Below are 11,023 nucleotides of genomic sequence, written 5' to 3'. Positions count from 1 at the left end.
GACTATACATGCAAAAGAGGCCCCCACATCCCCTGTTCGAGCATATATAATCAAATTGAGGGAATTATAATTTATTTAAATTTAAATTAAATTAATTATATGACAAGTATAATATAATTATTATATGATTAATGTATAATTTAAAAAAATAATTAATTATATAATAAATAAAAAATATTTATTTTGTGACTGGTATGATTCATTATACATATTTCTAATTAGAATTTTCTATTAAACTGATGGTGTTTATCAGAAAACATTTAATCTAAATTAAGTTAGATTAAATTTGGGAAAAGAAAAAGTATGATAAATTGTTTATAATTTTTGTTATACAATGTAGTGAAAATAATTAATATATGATCAATCACACAATACACCAATAATTATCAAGTCAATCGACATTTCCAATAATTGATAATTGCTAATTATCAACGATGACTTACAATTAAATAATATTCTTTTTATAATTACTAATGAATAATAACTTCTTATTAAATAATTATTGAATAATGTAAAATCAAAAATTCATAATCTTAAAAGTTTAGTCGCGACTAAAAACTAAACCTTCGTGATTAAGTAGTTTTATTAGGTGACAAGTTTAAACTAATAAATATATAATTATTTAATATTTAATATTAATATCTTAACAAATTCTCCTCACCGGAACCTTGTCCTTTACATTTTTTTTTCCCGAGAAGAACTCTGGCCTTCACATGAAACAGTTTTTTTCTATAAAAAAATAGATGTTAACGAGATTCAACCTCAATATCATTTATTTATTTTTTGAATATTAAATAGGGTACTTATTTAATATTAATATTTCAAAATATTTTTCAAAATAATACAACTACTACCCTATATGCAAGGGGTTTGTCTACAATAATTTCATAGCGTGGGACCAAATATTGGATTAGAAAACAAATATCCCGAAAAACAAGAGTTTGAACAAGAAATTGGACATGGGAGGCGGTCATCTACTTCGTCATCCCATGTTATATGGGGTAAATTTTAATACAAATTGAGTTTGGTTAAATTTGTATTGAGTATAGAGTAATTATAATAAATTTATTTTATGATTAATATATAATGCAGAAAAAAAATTAATTATATAACAAATATATCATATGATTGGTTTAGTTCTACCTTATCAAATTTGTGTAAAAAATTTCCAATATATATGACTGTAACCCCAAATTGGTATTAAAATTTAGTATTTTATTGAACTCTGATATATTGATAAAATGAGTGTGATGAGCTTTCTGCCGTTGACAACTGTGATTAAGAATGATTTCCCACTTAAAAAAATAAAGTAATTGCAGGAGTGTGTTTATTTAAATTAAGAATGAGACAGAGATTTGGAAAAACATGAGAGTGAGTTGATTCGGGTAGGTCGGCCGACCGGGAATCTCGCTATGGTGTTAAGAAAGAATTTTGTTGTCTAACAAACCTTATACAATTTCTTATACATACATCCTAATAATATACAATATTGTCGTAATTACGTACATATGAACGTACCAAAATTCATACACATCCTGCAGCTGTTTATTGAGGATATTCATATATACCAGGGCAGGCAGGAGTAGGATCGTACCAAGTACCAACTTCTTGTTGGTGTATTGATGATGTTTCAGTGATCTTGTGAACTACTTTGAAATGCCAATTGTCTGCGATTTTGATTTCGATTTTGTTACTGTAAAAAGTAGTAAAAAATTCTCGTACTTGATCAATTCCTGTTGGGGATTTTAATTATTAATTAGTCCACCACTTGAACAGATCAAATTAAAGTGACATGTAATAACAAATTCCATCAATTAATTTATAAATTGATTGTCCTGTGATTTTTTTGGATGTAAAATATTTTTCTGTATGCGATTACAAAAAGTTTTTATAATTCTATGAAAATAGGAAGAGAATGAATCTTTTCCTCAAAAAAAAAAAAATAAAAGCCCGAATCTCCTGCTTGAATGATGAAAGATCCAAAATCAAAACTTAATAATATCCACGGCAAGAAATATAATATTTAATCACGATTAATTGATATGGTTAATGGTAAATATTGTGGTTGAATATAAAATCAAATATCAGATGCTACAATTATATAATGTGTGGTTGAAGTAGCTAAAAATTCTTATAAACTGGGCTGCACCGACAATGTCTAAACAAGTTATTTCAAAGATGTTGTAATCAAACCCGGAAGCTACAATATACGTCCAGCAAATAACTGGTGCGGAATTTCTTGGTTGCATTTGCATTAGCAAAACTCTACCCCATAGATATGGTTATAACAAATATACAAAAATATTGCTATTATAATCAATAATTTTTGGGTCCGCGTGGGGCATAAATCAAATTTATAATATATTTAGAGCGTCTTATAAAAATTATGTGATGTTGGTCTATGCTGCTGCCCTCCGACTAAGAGGTCACTCACTGCCACTGCCCTAAACACCTCATCTCAACTATGCCAATCTCCCTCTCGCTTTAAGGATTCATGAAACTATCCCCCTCTCTTTGCTTGATCAAAAGATTATTGAGTTTTACCTTCGTCCCAGAATCACTTTGATGGGTGTCGAATCCACCAAAAATAATTCCTACGAACACTTTTGTAGATGTGTGAGTAGGGTCGAATCCACAGAGATTGGTTTTAAATTAATTCCTTCAAAAACGAAAATAATTAGGGGGAGTTTTGATTGTGAAGAAGAATAAAACTAAAAAGCTAATAAAATTAGAAGAGATAAATATAAGAGAAGAGTATTCCAGTTAAAGATAGGATCACACTTAATTCCACGGTTGATCATAGATGCAAAGATAACAATTATTCATGATAGATAAATTGGTTATGGCAATTGGTACGACCTAACGACCTCACCTTTCCTTACCTTGTGGATAGTCAAGGAACGTCCGTTGACTAAATCCCTAATCAGTAAACAACCTTGGGAACGTCCTCAAGATTTAATTTACCGACAGCATTAAGAACTAGAAAGGCCCAATTCTAACCAATAAATTCCTACGAGAATTTATTTAAGTTAGATTGTGCATTCCCCACAACATAATCGAAAACTTCTACATAATCAATTATGTTGTGTTACCACTAGTTATCGAACTAAACAAACAATTACGGATTTGAAAGTTCAATTGGCTAGGCAAATATTCTTGACAATAAATCAGATTATTTGTAATGAAAGCACAGAGAACAACACAAATACCAATATGAATAAAAGTAGAAAGTATAAATTAGATCTCACAACCCGTTGGATTTAAGCGTTCACCAAGTCTTCAACCGGAATGAGAGATTTAGCTAGACATGCTCTTGGAAGAACGCATGAAAAGCAAAATAATATAAGAACGTAGAGAAATAGAAGAGTTCAAAAGTTGTCTCTTAAAGTGAATTACATCACCTATTTATAATAGCTAGATACCTAGTTCTACTAGGATTAGAAGTAGATTCCTAGTTGAACTAAAAGACTTATAGAGATAAAATTATAATCCTATTTAAACTCTTCCTTCATCAGAGGTAGTCCAAGCAGTTCCAAACTCTTGCCACAATTTGAGTTTGAGTCTTGTTTGAATTTCCATTTTGGTGCTTTTCTTCATTTTCCAATTCTTTTGTCCTAATGCTGCAAAATAATATTTAATTAGGAGTATTTGATCACAAAATAGGCTAAAATATTATATGAAATAAGTACAAAATGCGATTCTATCAAATATCCCCCCACTTAACCCTTTGCTCGTCCTCGATGCAAAGAAATAGAGATAAAATAGTTGAAGAAATTCATTCCAAACTTTATGGATCGCAGACGAAAGTAACAAGCAAGAATCTAGTTAAGTGTTCAAAAAATAGTACATCATATGATAAAGACAATTCAACAAGCTTCAAACAAGTTTTTACAAGATGATCTTCATGAAAACTAAGCATGGAAAACAAGTGGACTATGCTCTCATATCTCCCAATGTCTCAAGTGTTTTTGGTTGAGTGTTTCGCTCAAATGCTTGCTATGAAAATGCTTCACCATAGGCTTGATTATACACCAAAATCTCCACCACTTATAAATATGCACACACTTGAATCAAGAGGTCTTATATTTTGGTTGTAATGGGGCTTTGGTTTGGGGGTAGAAAGAATAAGGAAAAATGAGGTGAAAATCCAAGGAACTAAATTAGAGCACCAAGTAATAGATGTAGGAATCCAAACTTTTCAAAATTGATTTATCTCATGCTCTTTCATGTCCCACTTTCCTCGACTTGAACTATGCCTTTCTTTCGAAGAGAGAATTTTTTTTTTCTTCTCCTTTTTTTTTTCCTTTTTTTTTTTGAAAGTATTTTTTTTTTCTCTCTTTCTTTGTCTATTAAGGCATAGAACAAGATTGTCATGTGACATGTTAGCTCATAAACGTCCTTTACAATAATTGAGATATCCCCCCACTTAATGTCAAAACATATACTTAGAATACATCTTTGTTCTTTGACGCTCTACTAGTCCTTGGAAGGGCCAAACAAGGATAATAAAAAGACGGTAGAGTTTGTTTATACATAGGGTTGCATAACAAGGAATTAAAGCTTATAAGGCTCAAATGGGCTTACTAAGGGGATTTGTATGTAGGTGGTCTTTTTAAGCTAAAGGGGTTTTTATCCTAGTGCCTTTATCATTTTCAAGTGTATGCATAAAGATGTGGCCTCGATATGGTTCAAAGCAAGTTCTAGGAAGACAAAATCATGAAGCATTATCTCTCAAGAAAAGAAAAAATTGTAGATTTTCATGAGTGTATAGGCTCAAAATTCCTCTCTAGGTAGGTTATGTCCACCAATTTTCCACATTCAATTTTCAAATCAAATCACCATTTGCAAAAATAAGTTCTTAACCGTAAGTTGTCAGGAGTCATTAGATGCACATCCTTATCACACATTACCAAATTATTACTTGATTAGCCTAAGTCTTTGATCATAAAGCTAGTGTGAGAACAAGATAAAATAATATTTGCTTCAACAAATATGGAAGGGGTAGCAAGCATCAATCAAAATAATTAATCCACCAAGACTCATTTTCTATCAAAACAATCAAAACACCTTCCCCCCACTTAATTCCACATTGTCCCCAATGTGGTAAGCATGCATATCTAGGACGATAAAATAAGAGAAAGGGAGAAAGAGAGCGTCCCTTAGTGATTCGGGAGTAGGTGGTGGAACTGCGGGAGCTCGAGAATTGTGAGGCTTTGAATGAGAAGGAGAGTCCCTTGTGGATGCTCATACCTTTTGACCTGCAAAAATTGATTTTAGTGGTATCACAACATTCACAAGAGGTTAGATGAGAGAGAAATAAATAACTGAGAAAAAGAAAAAGGACATGGGTTGCCTCCCAATAAGCGCCTTTCTTTAACGTCTTTGGCTAGACGGGATGGTGTTTCTAGGTGATGGTGGGTTCCATGAGTTGTATTTTGTCTACTAAAGTTGATTGAAAACCTTCGTAGAATGGTTTAAGCCTATGCCCATTCACCGTGAACACTTTTTGAGTGGTTGGACTTTTGATTTCAACTGCACCATGAGAAAAAATATGAGTCACAACAAAAGGTCCAATCCAACGAGAACGCAGCTTACCCGGAAAAAGTTTAAGTTTGGAATGAAAAAGCAGCACTTTTTGCCCAACAACGAAGACTTTTCTTGAGATGGCTTGATCATGGAAAATTTTAGTCTTGTCTTTATAGATCCTTGAGTTTTCGTAAGCGTCATTTCGAATTTCCTCAAGCTCTTGGAGTTGCAATTTTCTTTGACACCCCGTCTCATCCATCGTCATGTTGAGTTGTTTGATTGCCCAAAAAGCCCTATGCTCAAGTTCAACAGGAAGATGACAAGGTTTACCAAAAACTAAACGGTACGGGGACATACCTATTGGAGTCTTGTATGCAGTGCGGTAAGCCCATAATGCATCATCCAAGCGAACGCTCCAATCCTTGCGATTGGGATTGACTGTCTTTTCAAGTATGGACTTGATCTCACGATTGGAGACTTCGGCTTGACCATTTGTTTGCGGGTGGTAGGCAGTGGAGACTCGATGAGTTACATTGTACTTTTTGAACAAAGCACTTACCATCTTATTGCAAAAGTGAGTCCCTCGATCACTAATGATGGCTCTAGGCATCCCATACCGAGAAAAGATGTTAGTCTTCACAAAATCTATGACAGTTTTAGCATCATCCGTACGTGTGGCTTTTGCTTCAATCCACTTAGATACATAATCTACCCCAAGAATGATGTAAGATTTACCAAAGGATGAGGGAAATGGTCCCATAAAATCAATTCCCCATACATCAAAGATTTCACACACAAGTATGGAGGTTAGGGGCATTTGATCACGGGGACCGAGATTTCCCGTCATTTGGCAATTCTTACAAGATTTGCAGAATAGATAGGAATCTTTAAACAAATTTGGCCAAAATAAACCACATTCTAACACTTTCAATGCTGTTCGTTTAGGCCCAAAATGCCCCCCACAAGCATGAGAGTGACAAAATTCAAGAATAGATGTAACTTCGGATTCGGGTACGCACCTCCTTATGATTTGATCTGAGCAATACTTCCACAAATATGGATCGTCCCACACATAGTACTTTGCATCACTTCTAATTTTTTCTCTTTTTGCTCTAGACAAATCATTAGGCAAAGCATTAGTAGCAAGGAAATTTACTAGATCAGCGTACCATGGGATTATTCCTTGTGTGGCGAGGAGTTGTTCATCCGGGAATTCATCTTTTAAAGGGGGTGAATGTCCATCGATTATTAATCGACTGAGATGGTCGGCAACGAGATTTTCCGCCCCCTTTTTGTCCTTAATGGTTAAGTCAAACTCTTGTAGTAAGAGTATCCACCGTATGAGCCTTGGCTTTGCATCTTTTTTTGACAAGAGGTACCTAAGTGCTGCATGATCAGAATAAACAATCACTTTAGTACCAAGCAAATAAGAACGAAACTTTTCTAAAGCAAAGACAACAACTAATAGTTCTTTTTCCGTGGTGGTGTAATTGCTTTGAGTGTTGTCTAACATCCTTGAAGCGTAGTAGATGACATGAGGGTCCTTTCCAACTCGTTGGCCTAGAACGGCGCCAATAGCATGGTTGCTTGCATCACACATGACCTCAAATGGTAGTTTCCAATTTGGAGGTTGAATTATTGGTGCGGAGGTCAAAGAATCTTTCAACTTGTCGAATGCCAGTTTGCATGCTTCATCAAACACGAATGTCTCATCCTTTTGCAACAACTTGCACAGGGGTTGAGTTATCTTGGAGAAATCCTTAATGAACCGTCTATAAAATCCTGCATGACCAAGAAAAGAGCGAATCTCCCGCACACTAGCGGGGTAAGGTAGGGATTTTATGACATCAATTTTAGCTGGATCGACTTCTATTCCTTTAGAAGATACGATATGCCCCAAAATCAAACCTTGATCAACCATAAAATGACACTTTTCATAATTAAGCACAAGGTTCTTCTCTATGCACCTTTCAAGAACTTTAGCCAATTTTTCCAAACAATCATTGAAAGAATTTCCATAAACAGTGAAATCATCCATGAATACCTCTATGAATTGTTCCACATAGTCAGAAAAAATGCTTACCATACATCTTTGGAATGTGGCGGGTGCATTGCATAAACCGAAGGGCATTCGTCGATAGGCAAATGTGCCGAAGGGGCACGTGAAGGTTGTTTTGTCTTGGTCGGCTGGTGCCACGGGTATTTGATGAAAACCTGAGTAGCCATCAAGACAACAATAATGAGAACGCCCAGCTAACCTTTCTAACATTTGATCAATAAAAGGAAGTGGAAAATGATCCTTTCTAGTGGATGCATTGAGTTTTCTATAATCAATACATACACGCCAACCATTTTGAACACGAGTGGGTATCAAATTTCCAAAAGAATTTTCAACCACAGTGATACCCGTTTTCTTAGGCACAACTTGAGTAGGACTTATCCATTCACTGTCAGAAATAGGAAAGATTATACCTGCATCAAGAAGTTTTAAAATTTCTTTCTTTACCACTTCCATCATAGGCGGGTTCAATCGACGTTGTGCCTCTCGTGATGGTTTGGCTCCTTCTTCAAGTAGAATCCTATGCATGCACGTAGAAGGGCTTAGCCCCTTGATGTCGGCTATGGTCCAACCAATGGCCTCTCGGAACTCTCGAAGCACACGGATCAATTTTTCCTCTTCTAAGGAGGAAAGCTTGCTAGAGATGATCACCGGTAGAGTGTCGTTTTCTCCTAAGAAGGCATACTTTAGATGCTTGGGTAATTCCTTCAACTCCAAAGTAGGTGCCTGCAAGATAGAAGGGACAAGTTTAGTATGAGATTGTGGCAATTCAATGAAAGCAAGATTGGAGGGTAAAGGTGGAAGGGCTTCAAATTCGAAGACACTTTCTCCTATGTTTGGATCGAGTGCTATAAAGTCCTCCAAAAGTTGCACTTGTGTGGGTGTGAGGCTCCTTTCTAGCACTAACTTGGCGTGGTCTTCATTATCATAATTTGTCAATTCCTGCACAACAGGGTCAAGTGCATCCAAAAAGAAAGCAGTAGGTACATCACTAGGATATCGCATGGATTCATATATATTAAATCTTATAATTTCACCATCAAATTCCATAGTGAGAGTACCATTGTGGACATCAATTTTTGTTCTAGCGGTTTTAAGAAATGGCCTTCCTAACAAAATAGATGTAGAATTGGGGGAGTTATCTTCCCTCATATCTATCACAAAGAAATCAGCAGGAAAAACCAATTCATTAACTTCTACTAAAACATCTTCAAGGACTCCTTCAGGATAAACAATAGAACGATCAGCAAGTTGAATCACAACACCCGTTTCTTTTAATGGACCAACATTCAAAGATTTAAAGATAGTAAGAGGCATGACATTTATAGAAGCACCCAAATCACACATGGCTCTCTTAATACCTATTAAACCAATTTTACAAGGGATAGAAAACATACCAGGGTCTTTGCATTTGGGGGGTAGTTTTTGTTGGAGAATTGCGGACACATTCTCCCCCATACTTACCCTTTCATTGCCTTTCAACTTTCCTTTGTTGGTGCACAGTTCTTTGAGAAATTTGGCATAGCGGGGTATTTGTTTAATTGCGTCAAGTAATGGAATGTTTACCTCCACTTTACGGAAAGTTTCAAAGATTTCCCTCTCTTCTCCTTCTTTTTTACCCTTAGCAAATCTTTCCGGGAAGGGTGGTTTTGTCACCAATGCCTTAGGAATGTCATTGCTGGTTTGTTTGGATTTTTCAACCTCTTCCTCTGTTGTGCCTTGTTGTGCGTCTCCATGCTTAATGCTAATTTCGGACTGTAGCTCTTTTCCACTGCGTAAAACAATAGCACTAGCATTTTGCTTAGGATTAATAATAGTTTGGGAAGGAAACTTACCTTGAGACTCCAAACGGCTAACGGAAGAGGCTAGTTGGCTCATTTGGGATTCCAAATTTTGTATGCTCGAGCGGGTTTCTTGTTGGAATTGTTGGGTGCTCAAGGCGAGTGTTTTCACGATATCTTCCAGAGGCATACCATTATTGGGATTGGCTTGAGGTGGTGGTGGTGGTTGTTGGTGTGGAACCCTTTGAAAGTTTTGAGGTTGATTGCCATACCTCAAATTTGGGTGATCTCTCCATCCGGAGTTATAGGTATTGGAAAATGGGTCATATCTCCTTTGTTGTTGCCCAGAAAATCTACCAACGGCGTCAGCATGTTCGGTTGATTCTTCGTGAAGTGTGGGACAAGCGTCGGTGTAATGTCCCGAAGATGTACATATCCCACAAGTTTTGGCTTGTTGAATGCTTCCCCCTATAAATTTTTCAACAAGAGAAGTAAGTTTATCCAAACGTTCATCAAGAGAAGTACTTACCTCGTTTACCCTTTGTGGGGGGTTGTCGTTTCTATTACCGAATTGTTGATTATTAGCCGCCATGGTTGTGATTAGTTTGCGTGCTTCAGTAGGAGTTTTGTCATACAAAGCACCTCCACTAGCTGCATCCACCAAGCTTCTATTTGCCTCAGACAATCCTTCATAAAAATATTGAATTAGAAGATGGTCGGGAATTTGGTGATGAGGGCAACTCTCCACCAATTGTTTGAATCTTCCCCAATACTCATAGAAACTTTCACCGGAGAATTGGCGTATTCCACTTATTTCCTTTCGGATGTTTGTAGTCCTTGAAGCGGGGAAGTAGTTCTCAAGAAATAGTTTCTTGAGTTCGTTCCAACTAACAATAGATCCCGAAGGTAAGGAGTAGAGCCAATCTTTTGCTTTATCGCCCAATGAGAATGGAAAAGCTCTTAGCTTGACTTGTTCTTCGGTGACTCCTTGAGGTCTCATGCCGGAACACACCACATGAAATTCCTTGAGGTGTTTGTGTGGGTCTTCACCTGCAAGGCCACGAAAAATGGGAAGTAAGTGGATGAGACCGGATTTAAGTTCAAAATCAACATCTAAATTAGGATATTCAATGCAGAGTGGTTGTTGATTTAAGTCAAGCGAAGTCATCTCTTTGATCGTTCGTTCGGGATTTTGGGCCATGACTTCGTCTTTAGAGTTGTTAGACGTGGACACGTCTAACTCAGAGTCTGCTGCTGGTTTGGAAGAAGTAGAAGCCTCTTCCTTGTGTTGCTTGGTTTCTTTTCGGAGTCTACGAGTAGTTTTCTCGATCTCTGGGTCAAATTTAAGTTCACCTGTACGAGAAGAACGTGGCATAAAACCAAGTAACTAGAAAAAGAAATTAATTTAAAGACACCAATCCCCGGCAACGGCGCCAAAATTTGATGGGTGTCGAATCCACCAAAAATAATTCCTACGAACACTTTTGTAGATGTGTGAGTAGGGTCGAATCCACAGAGATTGGTTTTAAATTAATTCCTTCAAAAACGAAAATAATTAGGGGGAGTTTTGATTGTGAAGAAGAATAAAACTAAAAAGCTAATAAAATTAGAAGAGATAAATATAAGAGAAGAGTATTCCAGTTAAAGATAGGATCAC

At 36.2% G+C, this 11,023-nt stretch overlaps 1 pseudogene; it reads right to left on the bottom strand.

Annotated features, from left to right (window-relative positions):
• Nucleotides 1–5,404: 5,404 nt before the first annotated feature.
• On the bottom strand, nucleotides 5,405–10,741 carry LOC148789262 (uncharacterized; annotated as a pseudogene).
• Between the last annotated feature and the right edge of the window lie 282 nt (nucleotides 10,742–11,023).

The sequence above is a fragment of the Sesamum indicum genome, linkage group LG2, assembly GCF_026168435.1.
Source record: "Sesamum indicum cultivar Baizhima isolate 11 linkage group LG2, ASM2616843v1, whole genome shotgun sequence".
In the NCBI taxonomy this organism is placed as follows: Eukaryota; Viridiplantae; Streptophyta; class Magnoliopsida; order Lamiales; family Pedaliaceae; genus Sesamum; species Sesamum indicum.
This window is presented reverse-complemented; position numbering and strand designations above follow the sequence as displayed.